Genomic DNA, 18,660 nt, shown 5'->3' on the forward strand with positions numbered 1-18,660 from the left:
AAATCATTTTGTGTTTAAAATTGGAAAGTTCTTGGGCTTTCTCACAACTTAGATTCATTTTATTCAGCCTATTATATCCTCAGATAATGGTTCTGGTACAAATTACTGCTGTGTGCGAATGTAACCTTTATAGATTTGCAAATTGGGAAATGATTTTGCTTGCAATGTTGTTGCTGATTACATTGTGTTATTGTAACCTTTTCTGAATGCAAACTGAACAGAAGTATCATGCAGTGAGATTAGTTGGATGTTGGTCAGTGTGAATGTTGTAAATGTCAAGGCTGGTTCTGATAGAGAAGATAGTAGACATTTGAATATTCAAATTGTGTGTTCTACTCAAATCATAGGGTAATAGTCAACATAATGCTTCTATTCAAGGAAGTTTAAGTGACAGGACTTTCCCCTGCTAATTGGAGTGCATTATGTAACAACAATCACTTTTTAATTGTAGTTTTCTTAATTCCTTATTTTTCATTATTTTTCCAGTGGTCTTTGGATCAAACTTTCCCTCATGCTGTAGGACCTTATAGAATAGATTTTGACTTCTGAGCTACCGACCAGCGTTCCGTTGCGCTGCCGTGATTTTGAGGCATGGGCCTCATTTGAATCTGACTGGCGAGCTGCGGGTGCCAAACGGTTGTCCCAAGGCAGCTCGCCAGTTTTGGGCCACAGGAATGTTGGCCAGCTGGGTTGTTGGCGGCACCTGGGGCAGGGAGGGTGTAGGTGATGCCGAGGGGGCTGGCAGTGGGTAGTTGAATTTTTGTGGGACCTGGAGGAGGAGCCCACCTGCTTTTCTTGGCCCCACAAGAATAATTAAAATCTTAACTTACCAGGGCCTCTCTGCTTTAATGCCAGTGAAAGATAGTGCATGCTCCGACCAATTCTATCCTAAAATGGCAATCAGGTTCTTATGTGTGACACAGGACACCGATTTACATATTAAAAGGTGCCTAATGCCTGAAAGAGGCAGGCACTTGGATGCCCAGTGATAGGCCCCTGTGAAGGTCACAGCGGGCGGACTGTCCGGGTTGAAGGAACAGTAAGCCTGGCGGTCCAACGCCAATTTTGGCTGGTTAAAATCAGCCCCCATCACTGTTGGTGATGTCAGTAATGTAACCACTTAGATCAGGGTTGTGTGTGTGACAACACATTTGTTGTATTTTTATTTATTTCCTTTAACATTTATTTAAGCAAAATAACGTTTGCTTTACAAAACAAAGTTGATTTGAAGTAACAGAGGCAAAATTTTCAGCAGGCCCTTTGGAGATGAAAGTTATAAATAACAACACACTGGCCTTGTGCCGAACAGCTCAAATCTATTCTGTGCAATACAAGCACTTGTTTTTCTGGGACCAGTTACTTTTTTATTGAAAAATCTCGGTAAAGTCCATATTGCAGAACACTACCAAGGTTGAAAAAAGCAGCAGAGAAGACAAAGTAAATCATAAAGCAGTGATTAGGTGATGCCAGGCTTGGGATTTAAAAGCCTGTTGATTGTTAGAGGAAGGGAAAACTGAAGGAGGTAAAGAATTTTGTGGCTTTGGGGTGCTATGAAAGAATGAGTATACGTAGGAGACAGTGTAATGAGACTTGATTTCAACACAGTGAGAGGACTGCAATTACTATGACCCCAAACATCACTTTGAGTGGTAAATAAGTTAAGTAAAGACAACCGTATGATTAGTCTACCTTCTAATGATATGGTTTGTCTGTACACATCTCATAGTACTCTCTAGACTTGCTTAAATGGTGGCCATAGGGGAAGCAGAGATGCCCAGATATCAATTCCCAAATGTCAGGCTGACAATCATAGGGGGTGGAGTGAGGGGGGGCGGGGAGGGGGGGAGGGGGGAGAAGTGTACTGTTCTGATCTCCAGCTGAGCAGGAAGAACATCTGTGCACTAAATAGGGTTAGGGCATCTGGCTTGCAATTTGCAGACAGGTTGTCATCTCAGTGGTGATCATGAGGTGTGTTAATAGAGGCCTGAAGAAGGCCCACTAATAATGATGAATGGACAGAACAGGAAAGATGTCCTGGCTTGTTGCTTATGACAGGCCATGTCACACAGGATTGAAATTTATCAGATAGTTTCCATTCAGGCAGTTGCTGATTTATGCTACAATATTTATAAATAGTGGATTCAAGGTAATTATTTACATTGGATGGTGAAAAAAGACAAAGTACCACAGTATCAGTGATAAGGAATGAAAAGAATAACTGGGCAATTCATTTTTAATTTAAAAATATAATTGGCTGGTGGAGTATTTCCATACTTCAAGATGTGATTTATTTGTCGGGTGGTGTAAACGTGGATTAGTTTTCAGACCTGGCCCAGTCTTTAGCAATCGGGAGAGTGCTTTTGTTTCGGTGATCTGGCGTTTCTTTTTACACATGAAGGATCAGATGAGGAGCTCCAGGGAATTTAAACTGCCTCATTGCTGTGGGGGTGTTACAATTACTTGATGACAATTACACACAACAGAGAAAGAGAGCAACTCCTGAGAGCAGTGTTAGTCAGATCTTTATGTAAAAGACTGTGTGAGTTTTAATAATTCAGTTATCACAAAATATTACAAAAACTGAAACGAAACTGCTCAGAATCCAGATGGCTCTTCTGCTGTCTCCACGTTGCTATGGAATTATGTGGAAAAAATGCCTCAGTGTTTAGGTCAGTATGTTTGGGTTTTGAAGAATGAGAGAACTACATGCCACACAAAAAAGAGGCAAATTAATCCATTTCCTTTGTTGAGCCTTCAGACAGAGTAACTCAAGTAACTTTGCATTGGTTGGACATTTCTGATCCCAGCATTCATTACAGCATCAACATGTGGGCCACACAGTGTCATCCAGTAAGTGTATTAAACAGAAGGCAACAAACAGCCACGCACTTTCCAGTTGTAGATATATCGCTGCAGAGCCAGACTACAATGTAACCTCTCACTCGATTTACATGCAGTGGATACGCTGACCTGTTAGTTGTGTCAAAGTAATTCTACTGCTTGAAAGCAAAGTGTTAGCAGTCCATGCTGGATTTTGTTAATGTGAGGTTTTGCTGAAAACATTAATCGATATGGAGTAAATAGTTTGCTCTGATGTCCTTTAAACACTGAACAGGCTTCAGATGTTTACTCTGAGCATGCAGACCTTTACCACTTTTAATGCCTCATTTCTTTCAGCAGCACCACCACCAGCAAACAAGAACTTGCATTTATCCAGCACATTTTTTAACAAAAAAAGTTCCAATGTACTTCACAATTAGAAATAGGTAAGGTAATGGATACCAAGCCATAGAGGAAGACAATAGGAGGTGACTTGTCAAAAAGATGGGTTTTGAAGAAGTTTTTAAAGGAAGAAAGATAAGGGACTTAGGCTTAAGGAGAGAGTTTCAGGGAATGGGGCCCAGGTGGAAAGCTTCATCACCAATGGTGAGGCAAAGGAAGGAGGGTTGTACAAAAGGCCAGAGGATCAAAGTGTCTGGGGTGAGCAAGGCCATGGAGGGACTTGAAGTAGATGATGTGGAGTTTAATACACTGGGAGAGAGGGAGTCAGTTTAGGACAGCTAGGATGGGGGTGATGGCAAGTGGGAATTGGTGCAGGAGAGGAAACAGGCAGCTGAATTTTGGACAAGTTGGAGATTGTGGAGGGTGGAGAATACCAGAAGGAAAGCATTGGAATATTTGAGCCTAGATGTCATAGATGCATGGATAAAGGGTTCAGCAGCGGAGGGTTGAAGTAGAGATGGAGGTGGGCAATGTTGCACAGATAGAAATAGCGGGTCTTGGTGATGCGTAGTGCGTGGGATTTAAAGCTCAGCTCAGGGTTGAACAGAATGCCAAGGTTTGGTTCATTCTGAGTAAGTGGTTGAGATGGGGATGGTGGTGAGGAAGAAGAGTTTATGGTGGGGGCCGAAACAGTGGCTTTGTTTTTCCTGGTGTTCAGTTGGAGGAACTTACGGCACAACTAAAGCGGGCTCTTGGCAATCGAGTTTACTGTATAGTGAACGTCTGTTAGCTTTAGTGCAAAGCTGTTGGTCAGAGTGGGCAGTAAAGCTACCCTCATGGTTTATTGTAGATGTGGTGCAAAGGATAATTGGGCTGGCTAGAAAAGTATATGTTTTTGAATATGTTCCAAATAGCAGTGGTAAAGCAACTGCATATAATTTTATTACTGCATTGCCTTTTTAAGAAAAACAAATTGTGTCTGTTTTTTGCATACACAGCTGGATCCATTTCCTCAGCAGGACAGGACTTCAGGCCTGTGCTCACACTGCAATCAGCAACTGGATGAGGCCAAATGAATATTTAAAGCATTCCCAGCTCACCCATAATTTGCCACCCTGCCTGTCTGATACGTGGCAGAGTAATAGTGAATGCGTGTGTGATCCCTGCTGTCCAGTAACAACTGTGTGACCTATCTTTCATTATATACTGTGTGTCTGATCCCTCCTGTTCCATCGATAGCCAGGCCTTATCCTGCAAAGGCTCTGAGATGAGGAGGTATTGGGCCTATTCAGGCTAGCGTGGTCATATGCCAATCTCTGGTAGGCTAAGAATAACTGTGTGTCCAATTGCTGACAGTCCAATGGCACTGCTATCCAATTCCTTACAGTCCAGTGGCGGCTGTCTATTCATTTCCTGACCATCCAATGGCGACTATACTCCGATCCTTGACAGTATAATGGCAGTTGTATATCCAATTCCTTCAGTGTAGTGACGGCCATGCGTGCAATTGTTGATAGTCTAAAAGCAGCTGGAGATTTCACTCCTTATAACCTGGTGCCAGATATGACACTTTTACTTTACCATTTTTTTTGTTCCTCCCTTGAGATTGAGCTCTGTACATTGCTTTCCCCAATATCATATTTACTGTTGGTGCTGGTTATTGGACTCTGACAGAGACCATATTGTTGGAGAATTGAAATATGTGCAGGACTGGCTCCATGTATTTAGTTTATTGCAACAGGAGACTATGAGCTGACAGCAGATTTGTGGACCCACAAATTCATGGCCTGCAATGTTGTTGATTCTCTGCAGGTTGGATTGTTTATACTTGGGAGCGCAGCAAAGTGTTGGAGACCCGCACCTCGTCCATCACCTGCACTCCTCCGTGTATGTGCACCAATACTCTAATAGTGACATACAGTGTATATCCAATCCTTCTGGCAATGGGGGATGACTTCATGGTTTCCAAAAAACAATCTGGGGTCTTCCAAACCAAAATGCTGTATAAGGAAACAGTGATCCCCTTGGTATTGAAATCCAAGAATACTGCTTGCAGCTGGTTTTGGAATCGTGTCTAGATTGTCTCACTGCAGAATGTGAGGTCCATTTATACTACAGATATGGTGCAACTGGAGCAGCTTTCCAACACGGAAGCAATTAATTGTTGCTGTCGTGGAGCTCAGTAGAAAGGAGCACTAGCCTGCACATGTCAGAACACCACGAAGACATGCTCACTACTGCCACATGTTGAATTTAGATTACTAACCCAGAAATCCCCCCCTGCAGGGCCCTAGTAGGGGAACAGCAATACAAAACAAATCCCGTAGTGATCACAGACCACAACTGGATCATTTATTGGAACCAGTCCAGGCTCAATATATAGAATCATAACGAATGGTCCTGTGTATTAATTCTAGGCCTTTTCCTTAATTGCGGTTTTCACTGTGCCAAGCTATGCAGTATTTAAAGAGGCACCGCCTTTATTCAAAAGTATTTTACAAACTTTATTGCCTGAGTGCTTCCTTGATGCCCTACTTGGTACAACTAACATCTTCAGATAGTAAAAACTGGAACAAGCACGAATTTGCCAGTAAACCATTTCCCTGCTGGTGTCTGAGCTGCCAGTAATGGTTGGAATATGATAATTGAGACAAAGCAGCTTTACTAGTGAGCTGCTGCTTTTTTTGTTGGAGGATGAGCCTGCTTTTCCTTTTTCCCCCACACACAGCATCCCAGGTCAATTATGCAGTCACACGACCTTCTCCCAGGGCTTGCTACTATACTTCTTTCAAATTGGTAATGAGTAATTTAATGACAACAGCCTGGGTCACTTTTTGTAAAAAAAAATTCTCCCCCTCAGCTCCATGCCCATGGGGTGCACCTGGTCTCAGTTCAGCATTTCCCATGACAGCACAGGTAAGACCAGGACCACTGGGCCTGCAAACGGACATCCCAGCACCCTGTGGCTTAGTGAGTTGAGATTCTGATGTGTTACATGGAGTTACATCGAAAATACAGCACAGAAACAGGCCATTCGGCCCAACTGGTCTCTGCCAGCATTTATGCTCCACACGAGCCTGTTGTACTACCCATGCTTACATTCAGTTTTCAGTATTTTGTAAAACAGCAGCTCTAAGATTAACAAGAGATTGCTGTAACCAGGGGGCATGGCAGGATCGACCAGAGCTTACCTACCCATTGCTGTGTGTCAGGGTTAGTGAGAAAATACCTTGTCCACTGCATGTCTGAGATTATTTATATGAAAATAGCCTACTGCCAATAAAGCACAGATATAGTCCTGTTCTCAGAGAACAGGAACCCAGCTGTGTGCTTAGGTGGTTGGAATTGAATATTTCATTTTTGCACTCAGTTACTAGGACTTTATGTTTTCTTTGTATGTATTTTGTGGAATAACATTATGCAGCTGGAAGCAACCATAATAATGACAAATGTCTCATAGGATTAACTCTGTTGGTCACCAAGGCACAGATAGCCCTCGAGAATATGTGCTCGGATGCTAATGGCAAGTCCAGACCACCCCAAGACCTAATGTGTGAATGCCAAGTTGGCTCAGAAGAAGCACTGTTGCCTATGACTCAGAAAGTTATGGCTTCAAGTCCTACTCCAAGACTTGAGCACATATTTAAGGCTAATAATGCCGTACTGAAAGAGTGATGTAATGTCAGAGGAGATGTCTTTCAGATGAGACATCAAACCGATGCCCTCTTTGTCTGTTTAAGTGGATATAAAATATTCCGTGATACATTTTCGATGAAAAGCAGGGAGTTCTCCCAGTGTCCTGGCCAACATTCTTCCTCACCAACACCACCATCAATGATCATTGCTTTTTGTGTGACCTTGCTGTGTGCACATTGGCTGCTGAGTTCACCTAAAAGCAACAGCGACTACACTTCAAAAAGTAATTCCTTAATTATAAAGCGTTTTGGGATATACTGAGGATGTGAAAGGTACTATATAAATGCAAGTCTCTTTCTCGTTCTTCAGCAAATGATAATCAAATCTACATTTAAACTTTTGCATACAAAGTACAAAACTGTCACAAATGGGCAATGACTTATATATTCAAATATTACCCAACAATGCCAGTTCTTGCCTCTTGCAGTGAAGAATATCACTATTGTAAATATGTGACTGTTAGGCAGTGGGCAAAAACAGCGATCTAATGAACAATCTATCCCATTATTTCGTAAAATACCTATTCTTGTTTATACATACGTAAATACACACATCGTATACTGGAATAGTTGTGGTCTAAATATTAGATCCCACGGGGAAGCATGTTCTGCACAGACCAGTATAGTGTTTAAGCAGGATATGAGTTCCTAGGAAAAGAGGTTAGGCTCATTAAGCTCCTTCTAACATTTTGCTGCATCTGTCACTGTGGGATGTGTATGTTCATTATTTCATGCATGCAGTTTTAATTGTAGTTAAAGTTATTTTGTGTCGATTGTTATCAATTTGGTGTGATATCAAGTGCTGTTAAAAGTATAACCCTAGTACTAAAAATCTTGTAATACACACATTTCCTGTTGTCACAACTTTTGTTCCTGCTTCATGTCAAACGTAAAATTGAAACTTCTTACGTAAACATTAAGAATGAAAATCCTGTATGTAAACAGTTGCATGTAACAAGATAGTTTCAGATTTTAGCCAGTAGGTGGCATTGTGCAGTGAGATTTTGAAGTCTTTCAACTCCATTGTCACCTTGCATTTAAAAAAATTGTATTCATCAACTGACAATGGACAGACAACACTGTGGGCAATTTATTAGTGTGTTTAAATTTCACATCGCGCTCATCTCATTAAACTAGTTTCTTAGTTTGTATACCAAGTATACTCTTGTAAGAATGGGGAGGATATAGTGAGAGCTCTTAGATTCTGAGTTTAAATAAGTCTTATTCAGAGTGCTATCAAACAGTTGGAGAAGTGAACAGTTAGCAAAGCTGCCTCACCTCCACTCCTCTGTTATTGATTCCTCATTTTTCTAACTATAGTGATTCACCTACCATTAGCCATTAGCTGTCAGCCACCCTTGCTTTCTTAAGTATTATGTAAGACTACTTGATTTTTTTTGTGGCTTCAGTCCCAGCTCTTTGTGACATGTTACAGATCTGAGTTGCCTGCCCTTTAACGGAGCAGTTACCTTTTTTTGAAAAATGAAACACCAAAACTAAACAACCTGCTGCAGTACTGAAGGAACCTATTTTATCTCTTCATCTTTCTTTATTTTCCCTATGTAACCTGGTAACTCTCAATGTAGCTTACAGAACAGGTAAAGATTAGATCGAGGTGCAAATGAATGGTGGAATTGGAAGTAGTAGTCATAAGCGCAAATAGTTTATTCACTTGCACACAATAAATCTCCTAACATCCTATTCACTTGTTAGGCGCATTGCAATGCAGAGCGCAGCTGTGTCCAGAGTCGAGCTTTACTACCTTGTTGTATCTGATGTGGGCAGATTAGTTGCAGAGTGGCTATGATATAATGAAGTGTGCAGTTTTACCTACCTCCTTTTCTCATTCTAATGCAAAGTGCACACTTCTTTTTCTCTTTTGGATTCATTGTGGCTCAGCCTCAGCCTAACTTCTTGTTAAAGCTTGTAGTCTCCGTTCTCTCTCCAGCCTTGTGCAATACTTGTGGCTTTTCTGGCAGACAGAAAGATGATGGCTGGATACTTGATGTACCCTTAGGTATATTGGATGGAGCCAACATGGTCACAAGATCACACAGACGAGGAAGACCATTCAGTCTATCTTAAATCATCCATCCAGAGTGATCCTACTATCCCCCCGCCCCACCCATTGCAGCATTCAATTGTTCCTTAAATGATTCCAAGATTTTTGCCTCCACTACTCTATCTGGAAGCTTATTCAATGTGTTGATTACTCTTAGAGTGAAGAAGAATTTCCTGATATCAGTACTAAAATGAACCTTTGCCTCCTAGTTCTACCCCTGCAGTTCAATTTGAAGTAATTAAACTTCAACTTTTTCTTAATTCTAAACAATCTTGTATACCTCTATAAGATCACCTCAGATGCCTTCTTTCTAGTTTGGAAAGCCCAAGTCTATCCAGCCTCTCCTCATAACTCAGGCCTGACACTGGGGATTAGCTAGTTTATGCACTGCCTTCAGCGTGTGAATGTTTCTCTTGTTTCTTTGTGACCAGAACTGAACGCAGTATTGAAGGTGCGATCTGACCAGAGCACTACTACAGTTTGATCAGAACCTCTCCTGACTTATATTCTACAGTTTTGGCTATGTAGTTCAACATCCTATTACCTTTGTTGATTGTGGTTCTGCATTGGTTGGACATGTTTAGCTTCGAGTCTGAACTAAGAGGATGCCAGTGCCGATTTTGTATTGGGGTATGAATCACCTGCTTGCTTCCAGAGGTCACCAGCTGACTCATGTATAGGAATGCTTGTTTATAAGTTCCTTCAACTTCTCCCACAAGCTCCTTGAATGCACCTACTGCGTGTAAACCAGCTTAACCAGTTTTACTAGAGGAAACAAATCAAATTAGTTCACTACTACAGCCTCATATAAACTCATTATTAATGAGAATGGTAGTACCAGTCTGCATTGCTTCCAATGCTATGCAACTCACTAGCAGTCACACACAGATTGTTTAGTTACATATAACAAATCAATTCTGTATACCTCACCATACTTATGATACACACCACCTGCTCATGAAGCTAGTCCCATATTAAACCAGCACAGCTAATCTTGCATAAGACACTAATGACATTAACTCTTAATATGTGTCTAGACTGCAGCTACAGCTATTGTAGGAGGTTTAGTTTCAAAGTGAGTGGTGCCATTTGTGTAACAGAGTCCTACCTGGAAGAAGGATGACAAAATGGAAAAAGCTCTATCCTTCTCCTTCCCTCGTTAAAAAGAACCAGAACTAGGATTTGTTAACAATTTGAATTTATCACAAAAGTTGCCAGGAATTTGTATGAGGATTACACATCTGTAGATTTCACTGTAAAATGAAAATCATAATGAATCCACAAATCTGTCCTTTGTATGATGTAGTGAACAGGAGGAGAATAGATGCTTTACTTTTGTTTAAATAAAAGTAAAATACCGCGGATGCTGAAAATCTGAAATAAAAACAGCAAATGCTTGAAATGCTCAGCAGGTCAGGCAGCATCTGTGGAGAGAGAAACAAAGTTAACGTTTCAGGCCGATGACCTTTCATCAGTCTGCGCTATTATTTGCAGTTTCTGTCAGGTACCTTACAACCAAGTCATGTTTGTGTTTCCTCCTATTGCGATAGAGGTGCAAAATAAGAATAGGTATAAATATAGTTTTAAATGAAAGTAATGTATGTCAGATCAGGTTTCATCCACATTCACTAGCCAGTGGAATATGATTTCTATTACTCGTGGTGAGCCACTGGACTGCCTTTCCTTCTACATACTCATGCTACATGATAGAACTGCTAATATGACAGAGTTTATTTCAGAATACACAAGTAGTCCATAAAATACAAAGGGTTATCTTTCAGAGTCATATTACACACATCCACCAGCTCCATTACCTCGTACCACAATAATGTATAGTTCCCTTCCCACTCATTAATGTAATGTGGGAATTTGTCTCACACAATATTGGGTAGCCAATGTAACACAAGAGGTTCATCTCATGCTGTTAATATAACTCTTGCAAAGGCTTTAATAACAGCAGCTAAGCAGCCTGGGAATTCTCAGTCACTAAATTATAAATGCAAGCCTTTCATTAATCCAGTATTTTATTAAAAGAAGCAGAAAGAACTTGCATTCTTGTCTTTTCATGTCCTCAGGACATCCCAAAGCACTTTGCTTTGAAGTACTTTTGAAGTATAGTCATTGTTGTAATGTAAGGAAATACAGCAGCCAATTTGTGCACAACAAGGTCCAACAAACATCAATAAGATAAACGACCAGATAATCTGTTTAGTGATGTTTGTTGAGGGGTAAATGTTAGCCAGGACACCAGGGAGAACTCCCGTGTTCTTCTTCAAATAGTGCAATGGGATCTTTTACATCCACCTGAGAGAACAGACGGGACCTCGGTTTAATGAGGTCCCGTCTGAAAATTGCCACCTCCGACAGTATAGCCATCCTTCAGTATTGCGCTGAAGTGTCAGCCTAGATTTTGTGCTTAAATCTCTGGAGTTGGGTTGAAACCCACAACCCTCTGATTCAGAGGTGAGCATATAATCACCGAGCTAAGACTGATAAATTGGGCCAGACATCGCGCAGAGCAGCGAGGCAACGCTCTCCGCAGCCCCTGCGAATTTAATTAACAAAAACATTGGACTGTGGCGTCCAATTGCTTGAATTCAAACTTTGAACAAAATGTGCGCTATCAACCCAGCCTCTGAGCAGCGTGAGTTACCGCACGGCTGGAAATGTCTGTGAGGAGAAGACACGCCCACAAAATCTGTCAGGAAAAGAAGTCACGCCCACAGATTCAGGCTGAATTGCTCAAGCAGGCAAGCAGACTTCATTCATTTAAAGTTAGTATTCTGGATGTCATTGTAAATAAAAATTTTGATTTTTTAAATATAAAATGCCAAAAAAATTGAATTAAAGAAACAGAAGGGAAAAGTAATAAAAATTTTTTAAACATTTTTAAATTTATTTTTAATGATCAAAAACTATAAAAATAAGGAGTAATATGAGACTCCACATTCGTAAAAGTTAATTTTTAGTTGTTTAGTAAGACTAACCATGCTTTTAAAACATAGTTTAGACCTGGTCTTTTTAAGCGTACCTGGTTGGTGGCGTAATTAGTTACTTTCCAGCTGGGCAGATGAGCAAGTTTGCATTTTTCAATGATTTTTCTGATTGCAGCGTGTGATGTCCCTTTAATTCAAAGCTGTCATATCGCCGGTGAACCACTAGGAGCAAGTTCAGGATTTCTGCGTTTTACTGCGCATGTGCAAACACGGGAATTTGCTCCTTCAATTCATCACTATAAAAACTGAGAGCGCTGTTGAGCTCCTCCATTATTTTGGGAGCGATTTCTGGCCCAATAAAACAATAAACACAAAACCTACGTGTATTTTTTTGGTACCAGCTTCAGCAACAAATGACAACTTGCGCTTGCAGAAATAAGTGTTAATATTTTATTTATGCTGCTTTGGCTAGCACTATAAGCAACTGCTGCATTGCATTCAAGGGAGCACTTTGTGAGAGATTGGGATATTGATGCTTCAACCACTGAAACGTGTGCTTTAATTCTTATTACATTGACACTCTTAAGGTCTCAGGTTCAATTTCAGGTTTGCACTGAGTCAGCCCATTTCAATTAGGAAAGTAGTTAGGATGCCACCTGGAGAGCCTTATCCCAGTGTGATTCAGTGCTTTCAGCAGAGATAGAGAAAAAAGAATAAAGCCCACAGAATACATGGGGACCATAAGAACATAAGAAATAGGAGCAGGAGTAGGCCATATGGCCCCTCGAGCCTGCTCTGCCATTCAATAAGATCATGGCTGATCTTCAACCTCAACTCCACTTTCCTGTCTGATCCCCATATCCCTTGATTCCCCTAGAGTCCAAATATCTATCTACCTCAGCCTTGAATATACTCATATGAACATACAAACATACAAATTAAGAGCAGGAGTAGGCCATTCGGCCTCTCGAGCCTGCTCTGCCATTTGATAAGATCATGGCTGATCTGATTGTGACCTCAACCCTACTTTCCCTTCTACCTACTATAACCTTTGACTCCCTTGTTAATCAGGAATCTATCTAACACAGCCTTAAAAATATTCAATGACCCTGCCTCCACTGCTCTCTGGGGAAGGGAGTTCCACAGACTCACGACCCTCTGAGAGAAAAAAATTCTCCTCATCTCCGTCTTAAATGGGAGACCCCTTATTTTTAAACTGTGGCCCCTTGTTCTAGTCTCTCCCACAAGGGGAAACATCCTCTCAGCATCTACTCCTTCCATTCCCCTCAGGATCTTATATGTTTCAATAAGATCACCTCTCATTCTTCTAAACTCCAGTGTATACAGGCCCAACTTGTCCAACCTTTCCTCATAAGATAATCCCCTCATCCCAGGAATCAGTCGAGTGAACCGCCTCCAAAGCAATTATGTCCTTTCTTAAATAAGGAGACCAAACTGCACACAGTATTCTAGATGTGGTTTCACCAATGCCCTGTACAACTGTAGCAAAACATCTCTACTTTTATATTCCATTCCCCTTGCAATAAATGACAACATTCCATTTGCCTTCCTATTCACTTGCTGTACCTGCGTACTAACTTTTTGTGATTCATGCACTAGGACACCCAGATCCCTCTGTACCTCAGAGTTCTGCAGTCTCTCTCTATTTAAATAATATACTGCTTTTCTATTCCTCCTGCCAAAGTGGACAAGTTCACATTTTCCCACATTAGACTCCATCTGCCAAATTTTTGCCCACTCTCTTAACCTATCTATATCCCTTTGCAGACTCCTTATGTCCTCTTCACAACTTACTTTCCTACCCTACCTTTGTGTCATCAGCAAATTTAGCAACCATACATTCGGTCCCTTCATCCAAGTCATTGATATAGATTGTAAATAGTTGAGGCCCAAGCACTGATTCCATACAATGTTATATAGTGCCACTTTCCCACAAATTGAATCACAATTCATTGCAGCCAACTAGATAGAAGGTGTCAGGCCGAGACATGCAATGAATTAAGGGGCGGGGGCGCAATTCTTTCCCTCAAACAGTTCAATTCATTCTCCCTCAAGATTTGCACCATCTGGCTTCTGTCCCAGCTAATAACTTAGATTTCTATGGTTACTGAAAGCTCAGGGATGTAAATATAGATGAGAGCAGTAAACAGTAACAACTCTTAACAGTCATTGTAACAGCCACAAGCTTCAAATTCTTATGTTCCTACTAAGTGATTCCTAACATGATTCATTTCAATAATTTCAATAATTTTATTTACATGAAAAAAGATCAGATTAAATGTCATTCACTCAGAACAGCCATTAATTGATTTAATATAAAAATAGAAAATGCTGGAAATACTCAGCAAGTCAGGCAGCATCTGTGGAGAAAGAAACAGAATTAACGTTTCAGGTCAATGACCTTTCGTCAGAACTGGAAGAAGTTGAAGATTTAACAGTTTTTAAGCAAGTACAGAGCCAGAGAAAGGGTGTGGGGTGGAGGAAAAAACAAAAGGGAAGGTCTCTGATAGGGTAGAGGGCAGGAGTGATTAAATGACAAAAGGGATGATGGTGCAAGGCAAGGAGGGTGGTAATGGGACAAGTTAAGAAACAAAAGATGGGTCTAGAGGAGCTGTAAATGGCAACAGCAGAACCATTACCAGCACCTGCTGTCCAAAAAACTGGCAGCAGTGGTTATGATCTGAAGTTATTGAAATCAATGTTGAGTCCAGAAAGTTGTAAAGTGCCTAAATGAAAGATGAGGTGCTGTTCCTCAAGCTTCCATTGAGCTTCGTTGGAACAGTGTAGGAGGCCGAGGTCAGAGTGGGAGTGGGATGTATTATTCCAGATTTCCAGCATCCACGGTATTTTGCAGCTGATTTAACAGTTTGTTCATAGCCATAGTCATCAAATGTCACACAGCTTGTTACTGCTGATAAAGGGAAAGTAGATATTTCAACAAACGTTTTTAAATTAGGGGATCTCCATAAAAAAATAGTGTTAAGCAGGCGAGTAGTTTCTGTGTGTTAATGGATGTCCTGCTAGCTGCTTAGATTACATACAGTTGTTAGATATCTGGAAATTCAGCTGGGAGCAAACAGTGTGCCATCATGGTGACAAAAAACACTCGATCAATCTCTGTACAACAACTAATAGCCACTCTCAGTCAATGAAAATCACCCGCTTTCAAACTGTGTAGGCAAAATGATAAGATCATGTTAGAGCTAGGACCTCAATATTGGAGGAAGTCTCTCTTTGTTGAATCAAAGTTCGTTAGAATCTGCAGCTTTCCTGTAAATGGTAAACCACAGAAAGTCTTCCTCAGTTATATATTCAAAGTCTTATAAATATTTGGACTCATAACATCTTTCAAAGTACCCATTTTTTAACCATTTTGATGCAAAATGGACCTGGTTTATAGATGTTACCCTTGTTGATTTTCTGGTTTGGCTAGTTTACATTGACATTTCACTCTGGCATAATGAACATTTCAGTGTGTTTTTTTGGGCAGCTGATTAAAGCATGAGGCACAGCTGAGTGCTTTATTTTTCTCTCCAATGTTCTTCCTTCTTCCCGTAAAGGCAGTGACTCATGCTAGGCTGCACATAAGAAATAAGAAATAGGAGCAGGAGTAGACCATACGGCCCCTCGAGCCTGCTCTGCCACTCAATCAGATCATGGCTGATCTTCGACCTCAACTCCACTTTACTGCCCAATCCCCATTTCCCTTGATTCCCTTAGAGTCCAAAAATCTATCGACCTCAGCCTTGAGTATACTCAATGACTGAGCATCCACAGCCCTCTCGGGTAGAGAATTCCAAAGATTCACAATCCTCTGAGTGAAGAAATTTCGCCTCATCCCATTCCTAAATGGTCGATTCCTTATCCTGAAACTATGCCCTTTAGTTCTAAACTCTCCAGTCAGGGGAAACAGCCTCTCAGCATCGACCCTGTTAAGCCCTCTGAGAATCTTATATTTTTCAATGAGATCACCTCTCATTCTTCTCAACTCCAGAGAGTATAGGCCCATTCTACTCAATCTCTCCTCATGGGACAACCCTCTCATCCCAGGAATCAATCTAGAGAGCCCTCGTTGCACCGCCTTTACGGCAAGTATATCCTTCCTGAGGTAAGGAGACCAAAACTGTACACAGTACTCCAGATGTGGTCTCACTCCCTGTGCAATTGCAGCAAGACTTCCTTACTCTTGTACTCCAACACCCTTGCAATAAAGGTCAACATACCATTTGCCTTCCTAATTTTTTGCTGTACTTGTATGTTAACTTTCTGTGCTTCATGTACAAGGACATGCAAATCCCTCTGAACACCAACATTTAATAGTTTCTCACCATTTAAAAAATATTCTGTTTTTCTATTCTTCCTACCAACATGAATAACCTCACATTTCCCCACATTATATTCCATCTGCCACCTTCTTGCCCACTCACTTAACCTGTCTATATTCCTTTGCAGACTCTTTGTGTCCCCCTCACAGTTTACATTCCCACTTAGCTCTGTATCGTTAGCAAACTTGGATACATTACACTCGGTCGCTTCATCTAAGTCATTAATATAGATTGTAAATAGCTGAGGCCCAAGCACCGATCCTTGTGGCTTCCATAGGTAGAGTATTTTGGGGCAACATTTTCATCAATTCAACAAGCAATGGGAGAAATACAGATTTTTCAGCGTAATTTGCTATCCACTAGTAAAATTGTGATTCCTTAGAATGTTCTTAGTGATAAAGAAAATTATCTGCAAATCAATGCACTTGTAATAATCATTTAATGCTTCTCATGCAGCCATTTAACCAAAGTAAATGTTGAAAAGTTTGTTAATCCTGCTGTGTGCAGTAAAGCTATGGGCCCCGACAGCATCCCGGCTGTAGTGCTGAAGACTTGTGCTCCAGAACTAGCTGCGCCTCTAGCCAAACTGTTCCAGTATAGCTACAACACTGGCATCTACCCGACAATGTGGAAAATTGCCCAGGTATGTCCTGTCCACAAAAAGCAGGACAAATCCAATCCGGCCAATTACCGTCCCATCAGTCTACTCTCAATCATCAGCAAAGTGATGGAAGGTTTCGTCGACAGTGCTATCAAGCGGCACTTACTCACCAATAATCTGCTCACTGATGCTCAGTTTGGGTTCCGCCAGGACCACTCGGCTCCAGACCTCATTACATCCTTGGTCCAAACATGGACAAAAGAGCTGAGTTCCAGAGGTGAGGTGAGAGTGACTGCCCTTGACATCAAGGCAGCATTTGACCGAGTGTGGCACCAAGGAGCCCTAGTAAAATTGAAGTCAATGGGAATCAGGGGGAAAACTCTCCAGTGGCTGGAGTCATACCTAGCGCAAAGGAAGATGGTAGTGGTTGTTGGAGGCCGATCATCTCAGCCCCAGGACATTGTCCTAGGGCAGTGTCCTAGGCCCAACTTCATCAATGCCCTTCCCTCCATCATAAGGTCAGAAATGGGGATGTTCGCTGATGATTGCACAGTATTCAGTATTCGCAACCCCTCAGATAATGAAGCAGTCCGTGCCCACTTGCAGCAAGACCTGGACGACATCCAGGCTTGGGCTGATAAGTGGCAAGTAACATTCGCGCCAGACAAGTGCCAGGCAATGACCATCTCCAACAAGAGAGAGTCTAACCACCTCCCCTTGACATTCAACGGCATTACCATCACCGAATCCCCCACCATCAACATCCTGGGGGTCACCATTGACCAGAAACTTATCTGGACCGACCACATAAATATTTTGGCTACAAGAGCAGGTCAGAGGCTGGGTATTCTGTGGCGAGTGACTCACCTCCTGACTCCCCAAAGCCTTTCCACCGTCTACAAGGCACAAGTCAGGAGTGTGCTGGATTACTCTCCACTTGCTTGGATAAGTGCAGCTCCAACAATACTCAAGAAGCTCGACACCATCCAGGACAAAGCATCCCGCTTGATTGGCACTCCATCCACCACCCTAAACATTCACTACCTTCACCACCAGCGCACAGTGGCTGCAGGATGCACTGCAGCAACTCGCCAAGGCTTCTTCGACAGCACCTCCCAAACCCGCGACCTCCACCACCTAGAAGGACAAGGGCAGCAGGCACATGGAAACAACACCACCTGCACGTTCCCCTCCAAGTCACACACCATCCCGGCTTGAAAATATAACACCGTTCCTTCATCATCGCTGGGTCAAAATCCTGGAACTCCCTTCCTAACAGCTCTGTGGGAGAACCTTCACCACATGGACTGCAGCGGTTCAAGAAGGTGGCTCACCACCACCTTCTCAAGGGCAATTAGGGATGGGCAATAAATGCTGGCCTCGCCAGCGACGCCCACATCCCATGAACGAATAATAAAAAAAAAATTCCTGACACTGGCGCTACGGAATGTGAGAGAGCTCAAATTTCAGACCAGGCCCTGCACATACCGATGACGTCTGTGGTGGAGTGGCGTGAAAAAAAAATGTGAGGAAAGGTGGTTCACAAAATTTGAAAGGAGTAAACTCGTGGTGTAATTCGTCAGGGGTAGAGTGAACTCAATGTCAAAGATTCAGAGGACCTGCCAGGTAGAAGTTGTGCGATCCTCATGCATTGTTTCTTTGCTATGCCCAGGCAGATCGCTCTTTTCTTGTATAGCCGCTGCCTGGTGTCGTGCCTGTTGGAAGTCATTGCTGCTAACCAATGCTTTGGTGCAGAAATTCCCCTGTACTATCCACTTCTTTCATGGCTGTGGTAATG

At 41.9% G+C, this 18,660-nt stretch overlaps 1 protein-coding gene across 5 annotated transcripts in view; it reads left to right on the top strand.

Annotated features, from left to right (window-relative positions):
- eml1 (EMAP like 1) overlaps window positions 1-18,660 on the top strand; it is a 196,160-nt gene that overhangs the window by 85,330 nt on the left and 92,170 nt on the right. The gene's annotated exons all lie outside the window — the stretch shown is intronic.

This window comes from Heptranchias perlo, chromosome 10, assembly GCF_035084215.1.
Source record: "Heptranchias perlo isolate sHepPer1 chromosome 10, sHepPer1.hap1, whole genome shotgun sequence".
NCBI classification, from domain to species: domain Eukaryota; kingdom Metazoa; phylum Chordata; class Chondrichthyes; order Hexanchiformes; family Hexanchidae; genus Heptranchias; species Heptranchias perlo.